This window comes from Mustela nivalis (assembly GCF_964662115.1).
Source record: "Mustela nivalis genome assembly, chromosome: 2".
NCBI classification, from domain to species: Eukaryota; Metazoa; Chordata; class Mammalia; order Carnivora; family Mustelidae; genus Mustela; species Mustela nivalis.
Genome location: NC_139021.1, coordinates 56,821,787 through 56,845,190, shown reverse-complemented (window position 1 = coordinate 56,845,190; position 23,404 = coordinate 56,821,787). Strand labels below are relative to the sequence as shown.

The following is a 23,404-nucleotide window of genomic DNA, read 5'->3' as shown; positions in this document are numbered from 1 at the left end:
AGTCCCAGACATTATGAGGACCTTGTAAAAGGGTCACTGGGCTTTGCCCAAATCCAGAAAGGACCGGTAGGTGGAGAACTGGATGAGTTTTTGATTTCTCCTTTCCTTTTCTTCTTCTTTTTTTTTCCTCCTGCGTGTAAACGCGCGTGAAGGTGGATGGTAATCCCCACTGACTGCGTCCGCGCGTTGGGTGGCCGCTGCAGTGTGGGTGCGACCGCGATCGCGGAGGGTCTGGTGCTTAACCTGGTCAGCAGAGGTGGAACGCCTCCGCAGGAAAAGGACAGTTCCCGTTTGCGTCTCGTGATGGTTTTATGTACAGGGCTAGGGTCGTGGAGTTGCCCGCGGAAATGGGGTCCCTGAGTGCTTAAATCTGGAAGACTTATGCGCTCCAGGTTCCCCGCTCCAGCCAGCACCCTCCCCACCTAGAGCTCTGCCCATGGCTTCTGCTTTAATTAAAAGCATCAGAACCGCTCGTGGAAAAAAAAAAAACAAAAACAAAAAACGGAGCTCTTATCAAGACGATCAGGTGCCGTTGGCAAGAAGAAGAAGAAGAAGAAAACGGTGTAAAAAAGATGCTCAAAGCAGAAAGGAAAAGAACAGCCTAAATGAGACATTTAACAGGAAAATGAAGTAAAGGGGTTTTGACTCTACATTTTCTATTTAGTTTTAGGTTTAAAGAGTAGATATGACAAATACATATGTATATACTTCACCCTTAAACACTATATATTGAAAATATTGAAACAGAACTTTCTTATTGAGAACCTTTCCCTAAAAATTTATCCTTATCTCTTCTTTCTCGTTGTGTACCCCCCACACACCTCCCTGCGCAGTGCATCAGGGCACAATCTCTGTAGAACACATTTTTCATTTTCAGCATCATAAACCCATGCCATGAAGAATTGTAATAAATTAGTTTCAGAAAAAATAAAAGTGATGCTCTAAAGCTTTGTCAGTTGGCATTGGTTGATCTAGTAAAAAACTGCCGATCCAGCGCCTCATACCTTTCTTTAGTTCTTAATGTCCCTTTTTTGTTTGTTTGTTTAGTCATCTGAAACCACCCTCTCCAAGCCATGGACCAAGGAGATTTGGCGGTGTTACATAAACTCTTGGAGATTTTTCTAAATTAAACACCGTGATTTAAATAATAACTAAGTCTTAACAGAGTTTATACTTCCTGGATTGCACTGTCATTTCTCTCATCGTTAGTCAATATCCTTGTGCTGACAAAATTCTCTGGCAAAAGTTCTACATCTGGTTTCAAAATAATTTTGAACGCAGAACATGTTGATGATCAATTCCTGGTAGATCAGTGACTCTACCACGCATCGACGATGAACTGATCACCCAAAACCGAGCCCACTGACGTTGTAAATTGTTAACAGTGAAGTAAATGGGGACTCTTGGACTAAAATGTGGTTTCTGTGCTGGGAACAACAGATGTCAGGTAGCATTAACGCTTCGGTGAATGGGGAAGGAAAATTTGTCTTCAGATTTTTAACGTTTTATGGGAATTATATCTATATTTTGGCGTATAATATGACCACCTTCCCTAAGGATCTGGAAATAGTTTTAAGGAGAATGTCCACAGGTGATCTTTAAACAACACACCTGTGAAAGATCTGTTGAATAAGCATAACCCGTTAATCGTTACTCTTCCGCCTCAACTCCCAGGAGGGTTTCCTGGAGCCCACGGTGGACAGAGGCCGATTTCGTGACTCAGTTTGCAGACCTCGTGGGTAACAGGGTCCCAAAGTATGTGTTTTGCTTAAGAAGGTCGATTCAAAGAAAATTGTATATGATTTCTCTACTTTGTTCTGATCTCGAGAACGACCAACTACTTGTTTTTAAGAGCCTTTCAGCAAGAGATTCAGAAGAAGGAAACTGAGAAAGTTCAGTAAGCCCGATCTAAAAGAAAAAAAAAAAAACTAGCTCTTTGATCTCCCTGGCATTGTTATTACAGTCTTAAAATACCCGCCAACCCCTGGTCGGAAAAGAAAAACCTTACGGATTAAGTAACTATTTATCTCATGAGGATAATTACTTGTTTGACCCGAAGTCATTCATTCCCGACACCACCAAGTTAAATTGTTGAGATGTTTTTAAAAGCCACAGCTTCTAGGCTATATTGCCTGATTAACAAAAGCCTGGTCCAGATGACCAGCGCTTCAGGACCGGGTTTGAGCATCATTTCTTGAAGTCTAAGGCTTGGGAAGGAGCCTAGGAGAAAGAAAGCTTTCCATCAGATACATATGTAAAGAAGTACTTAATGACTGAAGCCACAGGTGGCTGGGTTGCAGGGGAAGGGAAACTCGACCACCACTTCTTCCTAGAGCTCTCGGTGGTCACGAGCATCAGGGAAGGAGGTAACCCCGGCGGCCAAGGTGCAGTTTAATGAAATGGTTGCGGCTTCCCCTAGCGGTGTGGCCGCGGCGCTGTCCCTAGGAACCGATTCCATTCCCTTTAATAATACTTCCGGCCCTTTTCTGGACCTCGGTGGCTCGGGATTGCATCTGCATTCTGGCATCAGGAGGGTTTTCTCCACCGAGGCTGGTGCAAACGTACTGCCTCGGGGTCGACACCGCCCTAGACGAGGCGTGACCCGGGGGGGCTGGCGGTGCCCGCGTTGCGGGCAGCTCGTGGCCTCAGTCCGCCGACCCGGAACCTGGCGGGGCTCCTCTGGTGCGGGAGCGGGGAGAGGGCTCCGAATGGTCAAGCCTCGGAGGGCCTCGCCCTGATGGTGGGAATCTGGGCATGTGGCGCGCGGCAGATGCCGCCTGGCGGCCTCGAGGAGGCCCTGGAGAGCCGCTGCCCGGGTCAGCAGGAGACCGGGGTTTGGGACTCGCTGGCCCGCCCGCCCGCCGGTCGTCCTGGGGCCTTGGGAACAGGGAAACGAGCGCGCTGAGGCGGCGGCGGCCTCGCTGCTTTCAGTTTTCATTGAGGCTGCTGGTTACTGTTTAACATCCCCACCCACGTTTCAGTTTGTTTAGTAAATCGATCGTTCTGTGAGAGGCCGCTGCCCCGTCGCCATTGAGCAAAACTAATACTCTCCGGCATATGGTCAAAAGTCTTCGCTAGAGATCCAGACAAACAAACAAACAAACAAACAAAATCCTTAAGCCTCCTCTCCCCGATCACCCAGCCCCACCCCCACCTCCCACCCCTACCTCCCACCTCCGCGCTTTCGGCCAACTTCCCAAGCTGGGAAAAGTGCGGCGCAGGACACCGCTGCAGGGGTGGGTGCTGGTGGGGGGGGGGGGGGACCTGCTGCCGGGAGATGCGGCGGCTGCGGCGCAGCTGACCGACGCGGGAGCTCCGGGAGCGCCTCCGCGCAGGTAAGTTCCTCGGCCCGCGCGGCGCGCTGGGGGCTGAGCCGGAGTCCACCGCTCCCGGCCGGTGTCGGGCAGCAGGAGGAGTCGCGGCGCCCCTCGGGCTGCTGAAGGAGGGGGGCCCCCCGCCCGGCCGCGAGGGGCTGAGCCTTAGGATTCCTGCGCGGGGCAGGGATGAAAGTAGATACCCCGAGGCCTCCCACCGCCTGCGCTGGAGCGGAGAAGAAAGGGCTGCGGGAGAGGCAGTGGGGGGCATGCGCAGGCCGTTCGCCCAGGAAAAGTAAAAGAAAAGTTGGATTTGTTGGGGCGTGAAAGCGTTGGTGCCGTCGGTGGGTCACGTGGTGGCCAGGTTTCTGGGGGCTTTGGCGGAGTTTTGTTTTGTTTTGTTTGTGGTCTGGGGCAAGGCCATGGCATATGGATATCTACGGGCCGGGGAGGTTTCGTGGGGGAGATGCTTGGTCCTGGAGCATCACCCCAGCCCCCCGCTCAGCTTCTGTCCGTTCTCCCACAAAGACGTTTTGGGACTGGGTATCTTCCGTGACGCTGCTGCAGTATTCTTTGAGAAGCAAACTATGTATGTGTATGTAATAGTTACATAAATATATACAGTTCTATTTAAACCGTTTTAGCTTCCTTGGGAAAGAGATGTCCCTTAGAAGCTTGTTTGAACAATGCACCAGTTAAGCAAAATCATTCCCTGTCTAAGGGGAATAAGCCAACACCCGATAAGATCTTTGAATTGAATATATGCGCTTCCCACCTGATCCGCCTGTTCATGAGTCTTGCCCAAAATAGAGTCAAAGGACCCCTCTCCAGCCTGCAATCTAAGGTAAACTTTGATTTGACACCAAGGGCTAGAGGGTACAGAATGCAGAAGTTCTAGACCTAAAGGGATGTCCTGAAAGCTGACCACCTCATTGATAGCAACATTTCCTGTTTCTGTTTTGTTCCTTTTCCCACTTTGCCATTCGTTTTTCAGGTATCTTCTCTCTTCTCCACAAACATTTATTCATTGTTAAACTATTCTTCCTCTCCAGCTATCACTGTTTTTACATAATAATCCTGCTGTCCCCACCCTCTCACCACACCTTCCTCTTTTCGTCCTCTGTGGACTCCTCCTGAAGCCACCTGATCTAATTTATTGTGTTTGAAGTTAGTGGCGGAGTTGACTCCTCCTTGGTTCTATTTGTTGGAGAGAGTGGAGGAGAGGGCGCTAAGAGTGGTTGGTGGTGAACTACCCATTTGTCTCTTTTCAAAATGAAGTAAAAGGCCGCCTGGCTGGCTGAGTTCATAGAGGATGTGACTCTTGGGCTTGGAGTTCGTGAGTTCGATCCCCATGTTGGGTGTAGAGATTACATTAAAGAAAATCTTAAAAATAAAATGGAATGGAAATTGAGAGCCGTTGTTCTCTTCTTTCCATTTCTCCTTAAGTTCCACTTGCGGGCCACAAATACAGAATTTTTCTCAGCATGCTTTATGAAGGTAACACATCACCACTTTTACTACATACGAATATTAAGATCTTACAAGCCTTTTATTCTGTAGCTGTGATTCTAAGCATATGGAATAGCGCAAATTTTGGTGGTTGCTAAGATTTTTTTTTAATACCCACATGCAAATAATTTTGCTTTTGTGTGCCCCATTTCTTTGAAAATTTTTGTTATTTCTGTGAATTCCAAAAGTAATAAAGAACATGAATACTATGGTAAAATAGAAAGTGAACCGCCTTCCCTGTTTTACTTCATGTGTGTAACCACCATTGGTGGCATGGTTTGTTTCCCTTCACCTACGTAACCACAGAAATTTTCCTTTCATTATTTAAAAAAAAAATGTTAATGGCTCATATTCTACCAGTGTTCTGAAATTTATTTTTCATTTAATATTTATCAAATATTTCTCTGTCAATATATTAAGTTGTTTGTTTGTTTGTTTGTTTGTTTTAATATATCTACCCAACATAACCAGCCAGTATCTCCCAGAATATTCACTAGTTCATAGGATGACTCACTGCCCAGGGGTGACCAGCTGAGGAGGAAGTGAGGACTGAAATCTTGACCTTACAAATAGTGATGTAGTAAATGTCTATGTACATTATCTTTTCAAGAAGATAGATTTATTCTGGGAAGAGAATTGCTGGCTCTAGGGGGATATTCACTTTAAATTCTATAGGTATTGCAAGGAACCTTCTTAAGTACCTACATTGTATTTACCAGGTTCTTGCCAACACTGGATGATATTGATGTGTTTAAAGTGTTGCCAGTCTGATTGAAAAAGTGATTTGTCATTGTTGGAGTTTTATAATTTGGAAATTATATAAACCTGTCTTGGAAAATCTGACTTAGAGAGCTTGAGAATTTTGTTTTAAAAATATAATAAAGTAGAGGGGTGCCTAGGTGGCTCACTTGGTTAAGCCTAGACTCTTGATTTCAGCTTAGGTCGTGATCTTAGGGTTGTGAGATTGAGCCCCATGTTGGGCTCTTTGCTGAGTGTGGAACCTGCTTACAATTCCCTCCCTTCCTCTGCCCACCCCCCCATGCACTCTCTCAAATAAATAAATAAAGTAAATTTTTTAAAAAGAGTAAAATAGAAAGGGAATTACATGCATTTCAAAATACCATCTCATTTTGAGCTTGTAAGGATGCCATTGCATTTGTTACTATCTATCCATTTACTAAATGGCTAGAGGTACTGGTACATGATAAGTGAGAATTTCTATGTTACAAACGTGTATGTACCTAGTGTTTGCTGTTGTGATTTTTGGCTCTTGACTTCAGTGTTTGCCACCTTCATAAAAGAGAATTCCACACACTTGGGAATGAAAACACAGTTTTAAATGAGATGTCTTAGCTTTAGATCCTTAAGCTATAGATGCAAACAAAGTAACTTGGTATACAATGATACCTTTGTGTAGAATCACTTCTGTTCACCCTCCATGTAGGAATTGTCCCCTATTGCTAGTAATAAGCTTACACAGACACAAGGAATCCTTCAAGTATGGCTTACTCTTACAGCTGGACAACCTATTTAGGAATATTTTATATATATAAAATATATATATACACACACACAAATACATGTATGTGTGTGTATATATATATATATATAGCCAATATTTACTGAATTCTTAATACATGCTGAACTATTTCAAGCCATTTACATGCATTTTTTTCTTCTAGATTCTTTAAACAAATTTCTACAGTTCATACCAATAATTTTCCTATTCCCAGATGAGGGAAAAATAAAGCATAGAGAAATGTAAAAAGTCTACTGAAGTTACACATCTACAGGTGATAAAACTGGAGATTCAAATCCAGGCACCATGGCTCTAGGCCAGGAGAGTAACCATGTCTGCTCTACCTGGTCATCAGGTTGCTCATTGCACAAGGGTGACCAACTAAGGGGGAAGTGAGAACTGAAACCTTGATCCCCCGCTCCCCCAGCCCAAGCTATATTCCCTTAGTTTTGTCTGAGTGTTCCCTAGGGAAGGCACAGAATGTCTGTAAGAGCTCACAGCAACCCTCCTCCTGATGTATCGATAGCTGTGTATAAACACATTTGCTTATATAAGTAAGTCCCTTTGTAACTCAGTACTATCTTGCCCGTTCATTATGGATACACCATCAAGAACAAATCTGCCTTATTGCCTGTACTCCCTAACTTACACTTAATACGTATATAATACATGATACTGTAATAATACATATATTTAATACAAGCTCCATGCGTGGGAAAATTAGTCTCTGATGTGTTGGCATGAAAACCATTGGGTTTATCAAGATGGTTTTCTGGAAAATGTATAAGAAGTTCCTTTTTTTTTCTATTTTGTGACTTTTCTTAACATTTTGAAGGACTTGAAGGACACGAAGGTCTTTGAGGATGACCAGCTCATGGCATATAAGCCAAGAAAGGAGGCTTTGTTGTCATACAGAGATGTTTATATCCCTGTCCCACCATTTACTAAAAGGAGAGCCAAGGTTAAGGGACTTATAAAGTCCACCAGCCTAATTTTTGAAGTGTATAGAGTTATAATACGTATCTCATAAAATTGGTATGATGATTATATATATGTTAATACATGAAAACATTAGAACAATGATTTGGCATATATTAAGTACCCAGTATGTATTCTGTGTTGCTGCTATTGTTCTGATAGAATGAGATAATGTATCTAAAATACTACTTGATTTATAGTAAGTTGTTAATAAGTGTCACCTGTTTTTATTGACCCTCTCTCTAGAGAAATTGTATTTACATACACAAACAAATTACATATATCTTCAAGAGTTTATGGAGCTCTAGAGACCTGCCTAAGCCCTCTAATGGGCCTCAAATGTATCAGATAGACATAGCTCCTGACTTCATGGGGGCTTTTCAGCTAAGCAGTGTTAAAGATTGCCCTGAGTATGTTGAATGGTTAGAACATGGGCTTTGGATCATTGAAATCTGGGCACAATCTCAGCCTTTCTCTCTGCCAGCTGTGTATCCCCAAGTAAGTTATTGTTTCTTGCCTGAGTTTATGAGAATAATAGTCATTACTCACAAAGTATATGTGTATTAATTATTGTGTTATTTATATTAAGCATTTTACTTGTTGAATGTTTGATACTTTCTCTATATTCTATTTCAAATATAGAAGAACCACATTTATCTGTGATAGCAAAAAGTCATCATAAACATCTAGGTAGTGTGTCCCTGTCTTATTTAAAGTATTGGCTAATAACGTCATCTGGGCCCAGTAATTTAGTATGTTTTTAATATCTTGAATCTTTGAGTATTGTTCCTCTAGGTCACATACTGTGTTGTATTTTGCTTGTGCTTTTAGCTTACTTAAGATTATGATATCTGTCCCACTGTTTGTTCATTTGTTTTGTGCTTTCTTGTTTCAGACATCATGGCTGTAAGTTGCACATAAAGTTGCTACATATTAATTTAGCACAAATTAAGTTATATATACTGTACTAGATGTCTAGAATACAAGTATGAATAGTGTCTCTGCCCTCAAACAAAATAATCTACTTAGAAGACCAATACATATAATCATCTATAATGTAAGGTGACAACTGTTCTATTAGTATAAAACATAGAAATACCGGGGTGCCTGGGTGGCTCAGTGGGTTAAGCCTCTGCCTTCTGCTCAGGTCATGATCCCTGTCCTGGGATTGAGCCCGGCATCGAGCTCTCTGCTCAGCAGGGAGCCTCCCTCTCTCTCTGCCTGCCTCTCTGCCTACTTGTGATCTCTCTCTGTCAAATAATTAACATCTTAAAAAAAAAAAAAACCCCAAACCGTAGAAATACCATGGAAAATGGAAACACATAGAATACACTTAACTTGAGTAGCCTAGAGAGGAGTTAATGATTTTCTGATTAGATGTTGTTGAACAAGGATCTTTTCCATGTCTGAAAGGCATTTGGGGCAGAGGTGGTTACAGTTGGAGTAGATGGCGTGGCAAGGGATGATGTGGAGAAGGAACACTGGGCCAGATGGTGACTCGATGCCAAATATTGAGCTATGTCCTCTAGGCAATGGGGAGCCACCCAAAATCTAGAAATAGTTTGGGTTATGAAAGTTCTCCTTCTTTTTTTCCCCTAAGATGGACTGGCAGCATTTGAGTCAGATTGTTGGGCGGGGGTTGAGGAGATAGGGAGAATATTATTTCCCTATTTGGGGCTAATTTTCAACAATATAATTAGTTTTTCTAATCCAAAGTTTTGCAACAACCAACTGTTCTCCTTTCCTAGTCTTGCCAGCCTCCAGTCAGTTTCCCAGAGAACAGGTGGGGAGATGTAGAGGAGATAGATTGGATCACTGTTTGTTTGTTTGTTTTGTTTTTTTTTCCCCTCCATTTAAAACAACTTGTTAACTTCTGAATGCCCTTAGCGTGAAGTGCCAGATGAATTGGTCCATGATGTCCATTTAAAGCTTCATCTCTCTTTTCTTGAGATCCCTTACTTTATTCTTCAGCTGGAATAAATCTCTTAGTTCCTCAAACGCACTGTGCTTGGTGCCTTCAAAGTATGGTTTCTATTCCTTCTGACACTCTTAGCCACCACCAACATCATCTCATCCCCACCCCCCATCATTCTAGCCAACTTCAACTTATCTTGCAGGTCTTTGCTTAAAAAAACCAAACCAAAACAAAACAAAAAACCTTTAAAATATTTCCTGACTCCAGATCCCAATATATCAATTTCCTTATATCTTGTTGCTTCCCTGACAAGACAAGTTACTACTTTGTCTTGTCTAGCTTGGGGTTGGATGTTTGCTGATCATTCTCCCAAGCTGACTGTTGGGCTTCTGAGGGTAGGAACTGTTTTGTTCTTGCCCACTTCTTCAGCTGGGCATTTAGCTGAAGCTTAATGAAAGTGTGTTTACTGAATCAAACAACTAGAATAGAGAAGGAAGGTGAAATACCAACAGTGGAATTAAAATGCTTGTTAAAAACCTAATTTTCAAGCACTGTATTCTCTATTGGGGCTAAAGCAGTGACTAGAAATGATTCCTAAATTTTTCATGTCTGGTTGGAATTATGAATAAAAAAACTATTACTGTGTAAGTGCAAATGTTGAGTATTGGAGGATTATAAAAACCTACCAAAAGGGGTCCACTAAATTTTCTTGGAGTAAATTATACAAGATATGACAATGATTTCTTTATTTTTAAGTCAAGAAGGATATAATTTATTTGAAATTGAGAAAAAATTACATTGAGAATTATATTGAGATAGAATTTACATTGCATAAAATCCATCCAAACGTACATTTTTTTTAAGACTTTATTTATTTATTTGTCAGAGAGAGAGAGAGAGAGCGCACAAGCAGGATGAACAGCAGGCAGAGGGAGAAGCAGACTTCCTGCTGAGCAGGGAGCCTGATGCAGGACTCTATCCCAGGACCTTGGGATCATGACCTGAGCTGAAGGCAGTCACTTAACCAACTGAGTCACCCAGGTGTCCCTTCAGTGATTTTTGACAGATGTATGCAGTCATACAACCAGTACCACGATGAAGATGTAGAACATTTCTGTGCCCACTTTACGCCAAATTCCCTTATGCCATTGAGCAGGTAGCCCCTTCCACCTCTCTGCAGCAACCACTGATGTGATTTCGGTTTCCAGTATTGCTTTTTCCAGAATAATATATAAATAAGATAGTGTCATATAAACCTTCGTGTCCTCCTTTTTCTCAGCATAATAATTTTGAGATCCCACTGTCTAAGTTTATGTATCAGTAGCTTATTTCTTTTTTAAAAAACGGATACATGAAGTACAATCGACAGAATAAATTGCACATATTTAAAGAGCACAATTTGAAAAGTTTTGACATATTTATACTAGTGAAACAATCACCATAAAGGTAATAAATATAGCTAACACCCCTAAAGGTTTCTTCAGACTCCTTTGTAAACCCTGCCTCCTGCTCCTTACTCAGATAACCACTGATAGACTTTCTGCCCTTGCACATTAGTTTGTATTTTCTAGAATTTTATATCTGTGAGATCACACAGTATTCCTTTGGGTCTGGGTCCTCTCACTTAGCATAATTATTTTAAGAGTCATTCATTTTGTTGCATTTATCAGTGCTTCTCTGTTTGTTTGCTTGCTTTTTGAATAGCATGACACTGCAAAGATATGCTACAGTTTGTTTATTCGTTGACCTGTTGATGAACATTTGGAGTCTGTCATTTTTGTTTCCGTTTTGGCTTTTGCAAATAAAGGGACTGTGAACATTCTTGTACAAGATCTTTGTGTGGACATATCCTTTCATTTGTGTTGTATACAGTTGACCTTTGAACAACATGGGTTGTTGTTGAACTGCACAGACCCACTTTTTTGGTGGATTTTTAAAATAATAAATACGGTACGGTACTATAAATATATTTACTCCTCCATATGATTTTCTTCTTTTTTAAAGATTTTATTTATTTATTTGACAGAGTTCACAAGTAGTCAGAGAGGCAGGCAGAGAGAGAGAGGGGGACGCTGACTTCTTGCTGAGCAGAGAGCCCAATGCAGGGCTCAGTCCCAGGACCCTGAGATCATGACCTGAGCTGAAGGCAGAGGCTTAACCCACTGAGCCTCCCAGGAGCCCCTGATTTTCTTAATAACATTTTCTTTTCTCTAGCTTCCTTTATTTTAAGAATCTAGTATTTAATACGTATAACATACAAACTGTCTGTAAATCGATGGTTTATGCTATTGGTAAGACTTCCAGTCGACAGTAGACTCTAAGTAGTTAGGTTTTGGGAAGTCAAAAGTCAGATGTGGATTTTCAACTGTGTGTGTGTGTGTGTGTGGAGTCAGTGTCCCTAACCCCTGTGTTGTTCAGAGGTCACCCATAATTACTGAGAAGTAGGATGGCTGGATTCTTTGGAAGAAACTGTCAAACTTGTTCCTGATTATACCACTTTATGTTGCCACCAGTAGTTCTCGTTTCTTTACATTCTTACCAACACTTGGTATGCCCAGTCTTTTAATTTTAAACATTCTAAAAGTTATGTAATGAGATCTCTTTGTGGTTTTAATTTGCATTTCCCTAATGACTAATGAATCTGAGCATTTTTTCATGAGGTTATGTACATGCATGTATTTTCTTTGGTGAAGTTTTGTTAAAACCCTATGCATCTCCATCTACCTTTTATATGTGTGTGTTTGTGTGTGTGTGTGTATGTGTGTTTTCTAAATTTTTTTAAAATTTAATTTAATTTTATTCTTTTTCAGTGATCCAAAATTCATTGTTTATGCACCACACCCAGTGCTCCATGCAATCCGTGCCTTCCTTAATACCCACCACCAGGCTCACCCAGCAACCCCCCCCCCCAAACCCTCCAAAACCCTCAGTTTGTTTCTCAGAGTCCACAGTCTCTCATGGGTTGTCTACCCACCTTTTAAAAATTGAGTTGTTTTCTTATTATCAAATTGTAAGAGTTCTGTATATAGTATAGCTACAAGTCCTTTATCAGATAGAAGTTTATTCTCCTCCATATGAATTTATTTTTATATAAGGGCTAGGATTTGACTAAAAGAAGAAGACAGTAAATGATATTTCAGTCATTAAAGTTAGTTTAATGACTTTATGAGACCCCGATGTGTGGTAATAGAGGAAAAGGTGGTGGAAGTAAGTTTATAAAAATAGGAAGCGGTCTGAACATAGACACTTTTTTATGCCATGCTGTGGAATTTAGACTTTTTTTGTGTGAGCACTAACATTAATAAATATCAGTATAATAATAATAATAATGATTCTAGTACTTGATTTACAGTTTATAGAATTCTTTTATATGTATGATTTGTGGTGTTTTCCCCTACCCTATTTTATTTAAGTCCTTTGACAGCCATGGGAAGAAAAAGACTTGGAAGCACGTGCAGCCAGAATTAAATATGGGTTTTTGGATTTTGAGCCAATGTCTTTTTAGTGAGTGTGTGTGTGCGTGTGTGTGTGTGTGTGTGTGTGTGTGTGTGTCTGAATTTAATGTGTGATGCAAGAGTGATAGTTGTGTTGGTCTGTAAGGAGTACACTCTCCCAGCAGGGCAGGGGATAGAGTCCTGCTGAGTTCTGGGAAATGGTGTAGTAGACCCTGGTAAAGGTTTGGGAGTATAGTTATACTTTGAAAATGACAATTCACAGTCAGTGTGGTACAAAAATTCCAGAATCTCAGAGGATTTTGTAGACTCTGAATGTTTTTAGTTGTCCTTTATTTGTAAGCTGATTCTAGGTGAATAAAATAAAATTATATGTATTTGTTAATTTGCTAAAGAAACATATAGGATGACCCAGTTGTTGTTTTTTTTTCTTTAATTTTAATTTTTTAAAAAATTCTCTTGAGAAATTCAAAGATAACAGGAAGTTTTTTAACATAATTCTTTGGTTCAGTATATTTGGTTTCTTTTGTCCTGTTCAGGACCCTGACTTGTTTTCCCATGTCACTGACATGCACCCTTTGATCAACCTTAGAAACATGAAAAAAATTACATGGTGAACAAGCTCACAATTTATGTCTTCTTTCTTTCTTTTTTTCTTTCTTTCTTTCTTTCTTTCTTTCTTTCTTTCTTTCTTTCTTTCTCTTTTCTCTCTTGGAAGTTTTGACATTTCCAATTTCCACATTTGCTCCTTTTTTGGAAATTTCATCCATCTTTAATTTCTGTGGCTTCTTTTCATGGTAAAGAAATATTCATACTCTCAAATACTCATATTCAGATACCCTCTTACCAAGTATGTAAAAGCAAATTAATAATTATGTTTAGTGTGTCCATACACATTGCTGTGTTACCTGTATATCTTCTGTGTAATCATTTCAAAATCACTTTAAAAACTGCTCAGGTACTGTGAAATATATCTATGCAGATTTAGCATGGGACTGCTGTTTTCTTACTGATTAATCTGGAATGCCACAGGGTCTTTTGAAGTATATTGCAAAGCCCTTCTCATCAAATGTATGCGATTTAGGTAGTTTGGGGCAATGGAAAGAGGATCCAGCCTATCAGGTCAAACAGACTTGACTCAAACCTGTAAGGCTATGAGGATGTTAGCCAAGTGATCTGAGCCCCGCCTTGCTCATGCGCACAGTGTGTTGGTTAAACGAGGTGCGGCTGGCTGGATCATTTGGTAGAGCATGGGACTCTTGATCTCCAGGTCATGAATTTAAGCCCCATGCTGGGCATAGAGAACCTACTTAAAAAAAAAAAAAAAAAAAAAAAAGCTAAATGAGACGTTATTTAAAGTATCCAATATAGAGTCGGACATGAGACAAATACTGAGATCACTTGCTCATTTGCATCCTCTCTATATCATGTTAATATTTCTATATATTTATCCTGCTTCTTAGGTTTCATATACATGCATATAGATATAAACACATACCCATAACTTACTATGACCATTAACTACCATGACTAGTGACCATTTATTAAATATTTTCTGTGCGCTGGGCTCTCAGTGCTTCATGTAAATCATTTAGTCTTTACACTAACACCATAAGGTATAGACTATTACTATCTCCATTGTGCAGATGAGGAAACTGAGGCAATGAGGCAAAGAGGGAAAGACGTAGCTGAGACTGCACCGCTAGTTAAATGTAAGCATCAGGGGTGAATCAAGGCTGTTTGCCTCCAGAGTTTAGATTCCTCTTCTTACAGAGATGTTACATAGTTGATTTCCTCTCAGTTTTCACAGTATCTTTTCAGGCTAATAATGAAATAAAGTAATTTTAGTTTCCTCATATTTTGTGTCCCATCCTTATTCATATGAAGCGTGTCACTGATTTCACTGGACTCATCTGAGCATCTCTCAGGTTACGGTAACCTACTAATAACTGCATATGTAGACAAACACCTTGGTGGACTGATGCCCGAATCAAGCTGGAATAGATTGTACAACACTAAACTGGAGCTTTTAATTGTAGATAATTTATTAAAAGCAGGGATAACAATTATAATAGGCACATGTTTGATGACGTAAAACCTGAGGCTTTTAAGGGGTGGACTTTCAGAATTTTAACTAGTTTTGCACAGTGAATTGAAGCATTTTGAATATTAACTTAATTGTAATTGTGTGTACATTATTATCTTCTCTTCAGGTGTTAGGGATAAGTATTAGTTGAAAAGTCTCTTAAATTATGATTATTTGATAATGAAACTTCTTAAGAAGGAAGGCTTTCAATTTAAAAGGCCTGGAGTGTTTAAAAGATGATTTTCCTTTCTTAGTTTAGTTGATCAGCTTCTTTCTGGACAAAGAATCCTGCTACCTGAAATTATGGATATGTTAAATAGTAAATGTAAGGATATGTGTACCTAGCATATATAGTATATACTGAACTACTTTCTGTTACCACATGGCTTATTAATTTTTCTTCTATTATACATTGGTTCCAGAAAGTTGAAACTTGTACAACTTGTAGAGTAATTGTTATCTGAGTATTTTTGATATATGTCCTCAAACTGCATTAAATACTTAAATTATAAAGAAGAGTAAACAATATGCATGCATAATACATAGTTCTTTTATATAAGCCTAAAACAGTTTTGAGTAACATTGTCATTTTCTACCTATATAAAGCACATATTTTTCCTTATACGTGAGTCCAAAACCTGACATTTTGTTTTGTGAAATTGAATTGATAACTTGTATATTTGAAATAAGTTGCTATGATAAAAATGTATCCTTCATTAAAAAGGGTTGTAATTAGGCAAGAGTTTTTTGAGTAAATATTATGTACAAAACATGTAGTGGCTTAAGTAGTATAAGGAATAAATAGAATCCCTAGAGTTTAGGAACTAGCAAAATAGTTGGAGAAATAAATACAAAAATAATTCTCATTCAAACTGGTTTATGGTAAATGTTGGAATATACAAACTGCTTTTTCCTGGATACTGATAATACATATAATAAAGAATTATATAAATCAATTTCTATAGAAATATATACACCAAGAGTTTATATAGCTCTTCTTTTTGATATAGTATATTCCAGATACTGGGAAAGTATACAGAACTGATCTCAAAAAAATTTTTTTTTCTACTTGAAGAAAATTAATGAATAAAATATATTTTAACATAGGTGTTGGTAGTATGCTAGGGCTGCCTTCACAAAATACTGGGGGTTTTAACAACAGAAATTGATTTTCTCATAGTTGTGGGGCCTAGATGTCCAAGATCAAGGTGTTTGCATGTTTGGTTTCTTCTGAGACCTCTCTCTTGGCTTAGAGATGTCCATTTTCTCCTGTGTCTTGATTTTCCTTTTTTGAATGTCTATATCCTAATCTCCTTTTCTAAGGACACTAGTTTTATGTTAGGGCCCATCCATATTTTACCTTGATTACTCTTTAAGGACCTTATCGTAAGTACAATCATATTTTGAGGTATTGGGGGTTAGGGTTGGGGGTTAGAGTAGGGGGAGGGCACAATTCATCACGTAACAGCAGGGTAACCATGAAGTGAGTTAGTCTTACTACAGTTTTATACGTTTAAATCTTCCTTATGGTTCATGCATGTCTTTATTTTAGACTGTAAGTTAAATCAACTTAGTCCAAAACCCAAACCATTCATGTTGATATCTAGAAAGCCTTCTTCTCTCTTAAAACTCACCCCCATCCACACTGTCATTATTGCTTTCATGCATCCTCCCTTTTGACCAGTCTGATTAGGACAAATGGCAAAAAAATGATACGGCTTGAGGATACCATCTGGAATCACTGAATCATACATAGAAAGATGAATCTTCTCTGAATAATCTAGACTATGAATAGTAAGTCTGTTAGTTTTCAAGATTATTTCTATATGCTGCATGTGTACATACTACTATTTCCCTGTCTTGGCCTTTGAGTAACTGGTGCAGTGTTTTGATTAAGTAGCAGTAGAGGAAGATTCAGTGGGTATGAATGTTTATTTGTGTCACTGAGACTATGAGAAGTTAAAGAGCAATGCCAAATCAAGCTGAACTCCAAAATAGGGCAGATACTGGGTTTGCACTTTGGAGGAGCATTTTAAATATGTCTTTCAGATTTTACTCTCTGCTGTGTCTAAGACCTCATATAAGACATACATACCTCACTGTAGTTTAGAAGCGCTGGTAAGAAGCATTAGATATGCAAAGGAATATATACAATAATTCAAGGACTGATAAACTATGTATTTCTGGAATTAACGGGAAAGAGACATACAGCAAAGCACCATTGATACTGGTAGTGTAAGTACCCAAATGCCAGGCCTGTTCTGAGTGATGCTTTCCATGGCTGCATCCCGCCTACCCAGAGCTGCACATCCTGTCTGTCCATGGCAGCATCCCATCTGTCCAGGGCAGCATCCTGTCTCCCCCGCGTTTAGATAAACAAACACACAAGGCCTTTCAGGTGCAAAGGGAAGTTTCTGCATTTGAAGTGATGCATTAAACAGATAGTTTCAGAGTTTCTCAGGTAGAATCCTGACAGCTCAGCTTGCAATAAAAGCACTCCGATTCATCCTCACAAACACTTTTGATTTACTAACAATATAATTGAAATCAGTGTTTGGAGCAATGTGCTTACTCCAGTGGGTCTGTTGTAAAATTGTGGAAGATTGGTTGCAGTATGTCTTCAGCCATCTTGTAATAAATATCTTAGGAACAGTAGGTCATTGATTTAGAGAAAATTATCAGTCTTGGTATGGGGTGGTATGTGTAAAGCATTTAAGACAGAGGGAATTAGACAGTAGACTGAGCTACTACTGAGTGACTCTTGACAAGTAACTTAACTTGTTTGTGCTTTAGTTTGCCTGTCTCTCATCTAGAGGAATGTTACCTACTTTCATAGGGTTCCTGAAAAACTTAAGTTGGACAACAACGTAGAAGAAACCACCCAGCATCATTTTCTAGTATGTGGCAGTTACTAAATGAACGGAAATACCATTTCTTTTCATCTCCATGAGTTTTAATTTTCTCTTATGATCCTGGAAGTTGATATTTAAAACAGACAAACAGGGGCGCCTGGTTGGCTCAGTGGGTTAAAGCCTCTGCCTTCGGCTCAGGTCATGATCCCAGGGTCCTGGGATTGAGCCCTGCATCAGGCTCTCCGCTTCGAGGGAGCCTGCTTTTTCCTCTCTCTGCCTGCCTCTCTGCCTACTTGTGATCTCTGTCTGTCAAATGAATAAATAAAATCTTAAAAAAAAAAAAAAAAACAGACAAACAAAACAAAACAAAAAACTAACCAAACAAAAAAACTCAATTTTTTGCTTAAACCATAAGCCAGGAGTTCTTCTTTTTCTGCCTTTTCCTTACACACCCGGTCTAATTTGTCAGTGAATTAGAGATCTACCAATATTACTTCCAAATGAGCCTTGCAGTTTCCATAACCTCTTCCTTCTCTGCTGCTGTGTCATCCAAGGCATAGTAATTGCACACCTGGACAACTCCAGCTGCCCATTAACTGTTCTTTCAGTTTCCATAGTGTTCCCTTCAATGGTGATCTTAAAACATAAATAAGAACCTATCACCCCCTGTCTGAATCCATCCAGTTGGTTGCCCATTGTGCCTGGAATAAAGGCCAGACCCTTTGTTGCAGCCTCTGAGGCATTTGATGTTCTGGCTTCCCCTGGTCACTCTCTTACCTCTGGTCACATTCACGTTTTCTCAGTTCTCAAAAAAAAAAAAAAAAAAAAAAGGCCAAGTTATTTTTCACAACTTTGCCCTTTTCATTCAAAACTCCTTCCAAACTCACCCCAGCCTCCCACACATAAACATGACCTGAATGTCTTCATCCTTTCCTTCTCAGTTTAAATGTCACCTCCACAGAGAGGGTTCTAGGCATTTCCTCTGATTTGTGTGTTCTTCTGTAGTTATTGTTATTGTTGTTTGGAGATAATCACATCAGCCCAGCTGGCTGAGACGTCTCAGCAAGCAGAAACTTGAGTGGACATTGTAAAGAGGGAGAAAACAAAAGCCAGGAGAGCAAGAGAAGAAAGGAAATGCTAAATATTTTATAAAGTCAAAAAGGTCTGACACATTCTTGAATCTTGAAAATTTCTTTAATAACTTGAAACCTTATATTTCATGACATAATTTTTTTGTTTGGATTAAGATATGATTATTAGTAACTGCTGGTTGGAACAAGGGAAAATAATTGTCATTATCTCGTTTATTTAACCCAGTATGTAAAAAATGCAGTCATTTCCATGTGACTCAATATAAACATAAAAATTGTTAAGGATATGGTTTACATTGTTTTTCTTATTAAGCCTTCAAAATCTAGTACATTTTTATGTTTACAGCACATTTCAGTTTCCATTCATCCCAGTTCAAGTGCTCAGTAGCCACATGTGGCCAGTGGCTATCGTGTTGTTCCAGTGAGGATCCAATGGTGATTCAAATGAGATTCAGTATACCACTCTTTCAACGTCTGGGATGATTTTTGATTTAATTTTGGGACAATATAACTTTGAATTGTTTTTTTCAGATTAGATATGTTAGATTTCTGTTTTCGAAGACTTTTTCATCATTTTGTGAAAAAATATTTTCTGACATTTATGAAAATGAAAAACCTATCATTTCTGTCTAAAACCTATCATTTCTGTCTTAATTATGTTTGAAGATAAATCGAGTTAACAAGGGTTAGTTTACACCAGAGAGTTAATGGCACTGCTAGACTTTCCACTCCTTGTAAGATTTAGTTGTGAGGCGGTTTATATGGAATGGCATTTACAAGTGATTTTTTTTTTTTTAAGATTTTTTTTTGTTTGTTTTTTTTTAATTTTATTTTTTATTTTATTTTTTTTAAGATTTTATTTATTTATTTGACAGAGAGAGATCACAAGTAGGCAGAGAGGCAGAGAGAGAGAGAGGAGGAAGCAGGCTCCCTGCTGAGCTGAGAGCCCGATGCGGGACTCGATCCCAGGACCCTGAGATCATGACCTGAGCCGAAGGCAGCGGCTTAACCACTGAGCCACCCAGGCGCCCTACAAGTGATTTTTAAAATTGAGTGGGCATCAGAATCACCTGAGAGCTCATAACCCTGCAGATTTTGGGGACCACCAGAGATTCTGACTCTTGGTTAGAGATGGGAATCTGCATTTCCAGTATGCCTCCAGGTGTTGCTGCTGCAGCTGATGAGGACTGTTAAGGGGCCAGATCACTCCTCTGCCCTCAGGCACCGTGCCTGTCAAAATTGTCCTGAGCAGCACCTTTCATTTCTTCCTGTGCTTCATAATGAAGACCTTGGAAACCACTACTTTTGTTTGTATGCGTGTGTGTATGTGTGTATGTGCGTGTTCCTTTGTTGGGGGGTTGGTGATGATCAATGGAGGACATTACCTGTCCATTCATACCATTCATATGGAGAATAGAGGAGCAAAAGAACCATAAAAGGGGAGGAAAGAGAGAAACATATAACAAATTTCAGAACAGGAAATTGTTGAAGAAATGCCTCTGAGATGGGGGGTGGGGGTGTGCTGTACGAGCTCCCTCATGACAGTATCTTATTGTGTCTTATTCTTGTTCTGTCACTTTTGCTTTGAGGGGTGGGGAACGGAGTCTGTATTCTAGGTCTAGATGATAGACTTTTATTGAAGCAATAATAGCTCTGTTGAATACTCAACCACAAGCCTAATATATCCTGGCTGTAATTTATCTGTTTCTAGCAATTTAATGCCACTACATTCCAGATTTTAAAAATCAGCTGTGAGGCTCACATGGAAACAAGTACTATTGTTTATATGCTTATATATTGCTTATATACCTACTATATCATGTTGAATTTCTACAAAGCTGCCACTGTGTGAATCTGGCCTCTGTGAATACTAGATAAAATTAATGTTGAATTTCTGAGTAATGAGAAAAATCATTACCAACCTAAATATAACTTTGATAAAGCGGTGAGCTTGAAAATATTTAAAGGCTAAATTTAGAAAAAAGTCAAATGAAATTAATCTTTATTTCTTCTGCAAGCTTTAATTTTCCTGTTGTATTATCTAATATTAATTGAGTACTTATTATTGGCAGGCATTGTTCTAAATGTTTCACCTGCCTTAACTCGTTTAGTAATGAGGATAACAACCCAATGATTCCGTTATTATTGTTCTTGTTTTTAGAGGGACATTATACAGCTAGTTAATAGCAGAGATGGTATTCTGAAACACTTACCTGCTTAAACTCTTACCGGATACTCAGCTGGCTTAGTTTGTTCTTTTAAGGCAGGATTCTCTCTTCCTTGGTTTTCTGTTCTACAAATCTATATCCAACTACACAGCCATTTGAATTTTTTGCTTAGAATTTTTTCCTTTTGCATAATTTAGTACTTTTGCTTTCTTCTATGTCTTCCCTATGTCATTTACTTTATCTGACGTGTAATCCCCTTTCTGCCCCTTGGTAACATTTTACATTAATTAGTTCTTGAAATATTGAATATATTTATACATGTTCTTACCGTTATTAGAGGAGAATTATAACAGCTTCAGAGAATTTTTTTAAAATGAAAATTGAATAATAAGTACTTACTCAGCACACACAAGTACTTATTCAGCACACACACGTTTCTTTTTTGTACATTTCTACCTAGTTTTTTATATAAGTGTTTATGGGCATGCTTTCATTTCAGTTATTCACCATGAGTAATTTGTATTTGAATTTTTTCACTGATTTTTTTAATTAAGTTTTTTTCTTATTAGAGAAATTTTTGAAATTATTTTTGTAATATCACATAAAATTCCATTAAACTGAAATAACACAATCACCTGTTTTCCTATTGTTGTATAGGTTGATTTTAATTTTTTTCCTATTCATAATTTTGTTCATGTTTGTACATGAACACAGCTTTTTAAAACAGATGGATTTTTTTCCCCTACTACTAATTCAGCAAGTCAATAAGTCAGCCTTCTTTAGCTTTTGACACATATTGTTGTATTGCTTTTGTTTTTAACTGAGGATATTTTTATAGAGTTTTAACTGTTCTTAAGCATACACTCAAAGGTTTACTTATGTAAAATGTAACCATTGACACCCAGAGTATTTCCAGTTTCCTAAAAAAATATCATTATGCTCCTACTTACACACAGGTTAAATTTGCCTATTAACTGTGTTGCTGTATATATTAGTAGCTAATTCTTTTTTGTTGTTCTGCAGTATGCCATTGAATGTATAAACAGCAGTGAGTTTACTTGGTCTACTGTCCATGGACATTTGAATTGTTTCCAGTTTGGGGCTATTACAAATAAAGCTGCCTTGAACATATTTCGCATGTCTTTGGTTGGACCTGAGCCCCAATTTTTAATGGATATATTATTCTCAAGAACAAATTACTGGATCATAGAGGATACATCTATTTAGCTAATATTAATTTTTTATGGTTTAAAATCAATTTAAAATACCAGTACACATATTTCTGTATTATATATTGGTAAGAAAATTATACTCATCATACAAAAGGGGAGAGAATAAATAGTTTAGGAAAGCAGTAACAAAGTTGTATTTAGAAACTGTGTTTCATTCATGGCAAAACTTAGCAAGTTACATCTGTCTTAGATGATTCCCTTTCTTTCTGTACACATCTATCATACATGGAACTATATTAGTCCACATAAATACATTCCTAAACAGTTAAACTTTTCTTACAACAACAAAAATAGTGATAACTATTTTTTAAATTGAGATGTAATTGGCATACAACTGTTATAACTGCTTTGGCTACAGACACCTTTCACTTCTACTTCTCATGGAATTTGCTCATGTGTATCACCTCACATTTAGTAAGTACTGAGCACACACTACCAACTGACAGGTAGGTATTTGTTTATGGTCATGGAACCATACCTTTGCACTGTGTTTAAGATAGAGATCATGTAAATAATTTAGGTAAGCACAGCACATGCAAACACCACACACACAAATCCTGAGCTTTACTGTGTATTAGTGAATATGATTTTGAAAACATGCTTTTCATTTAAGTAAGGTTATGAAAACAATAAGTTTTAAAGAATTTAAACTATTCTTATGAATTAGATCTTCTGCTCATATTATGGTAAAAATTCCCTTGAATAAATGGATGAATTTTTTATATCCTCTCTTACACCTCTCAACCAGGAAGTAAGCACAAAAAATTCCTTTAACACTGGCTTTCCTGCATAGTCATTAAGCAGCTTTTATATTTGTCAGGGTGTGTTGGCAATAAATATCTTCTCTCTGGGACACCCAAATTATAGCCCGGTGTTGAAGCTTAATTATATCATTGAACTGCAGACCAGACAATGTTTCCATTATTGCAATTCTTATTTATTGGAAGATAAAAGGGTGTAAAGTGAAAAGAGTAGTTGGGAAGTGATAATGATGGGCTAATTACTATGAAACTCTCTGCCACTGATCAAACTATGTTAATGTTTATTTTAGTCCTCAGGAGTAATAGTGATCTGTTAGAACTCCATCATGTGAAGCCATTTCCAGGTTTGGGGGTCGTGATGAGGTGGGGGAGAAATAGAATGATTTATTTTAAAAACAAGACAAACATCAGATTTAAACATTTTAAATTTGTATGTTCCTTTCCATATGGTTATGGAAAGTGCCTTTACTTTTGGGGAAAAAAATAAGTTGGGATGGAACATTTAAAGACACTGTTATTACATTAGA

General features: G+C 38.6%; 1 protein-coding gene across 3 annotated transcripts in view; it reads left to right on the top strand.

Moving 5' to 3' along the window:
• The first annotated feature begins 3,037 nt into the window (after positions 1 to 3,037).
• HNF4G (hepatocyte nuclear factor 4 gamma) overlaps positions 3,038 to 23,404 on the top strand; it is a 120,549-nt gene continuing 100,182 nt past the window's right edge. For 2 of the 3 annotated variants that reach the window (XM_082719808.1, XM_082719807.1), the window contains exon 1: positions 3,038 to 3,335. The gene's annotated coding sequence lies outside the window, so the exon portion shown is untranslated. The remainder of the gene's footprint in view (positions 3,336 to 23,404) is intronic. The other variant, XM_082719809.1, reaches the window with a different exon arrangement.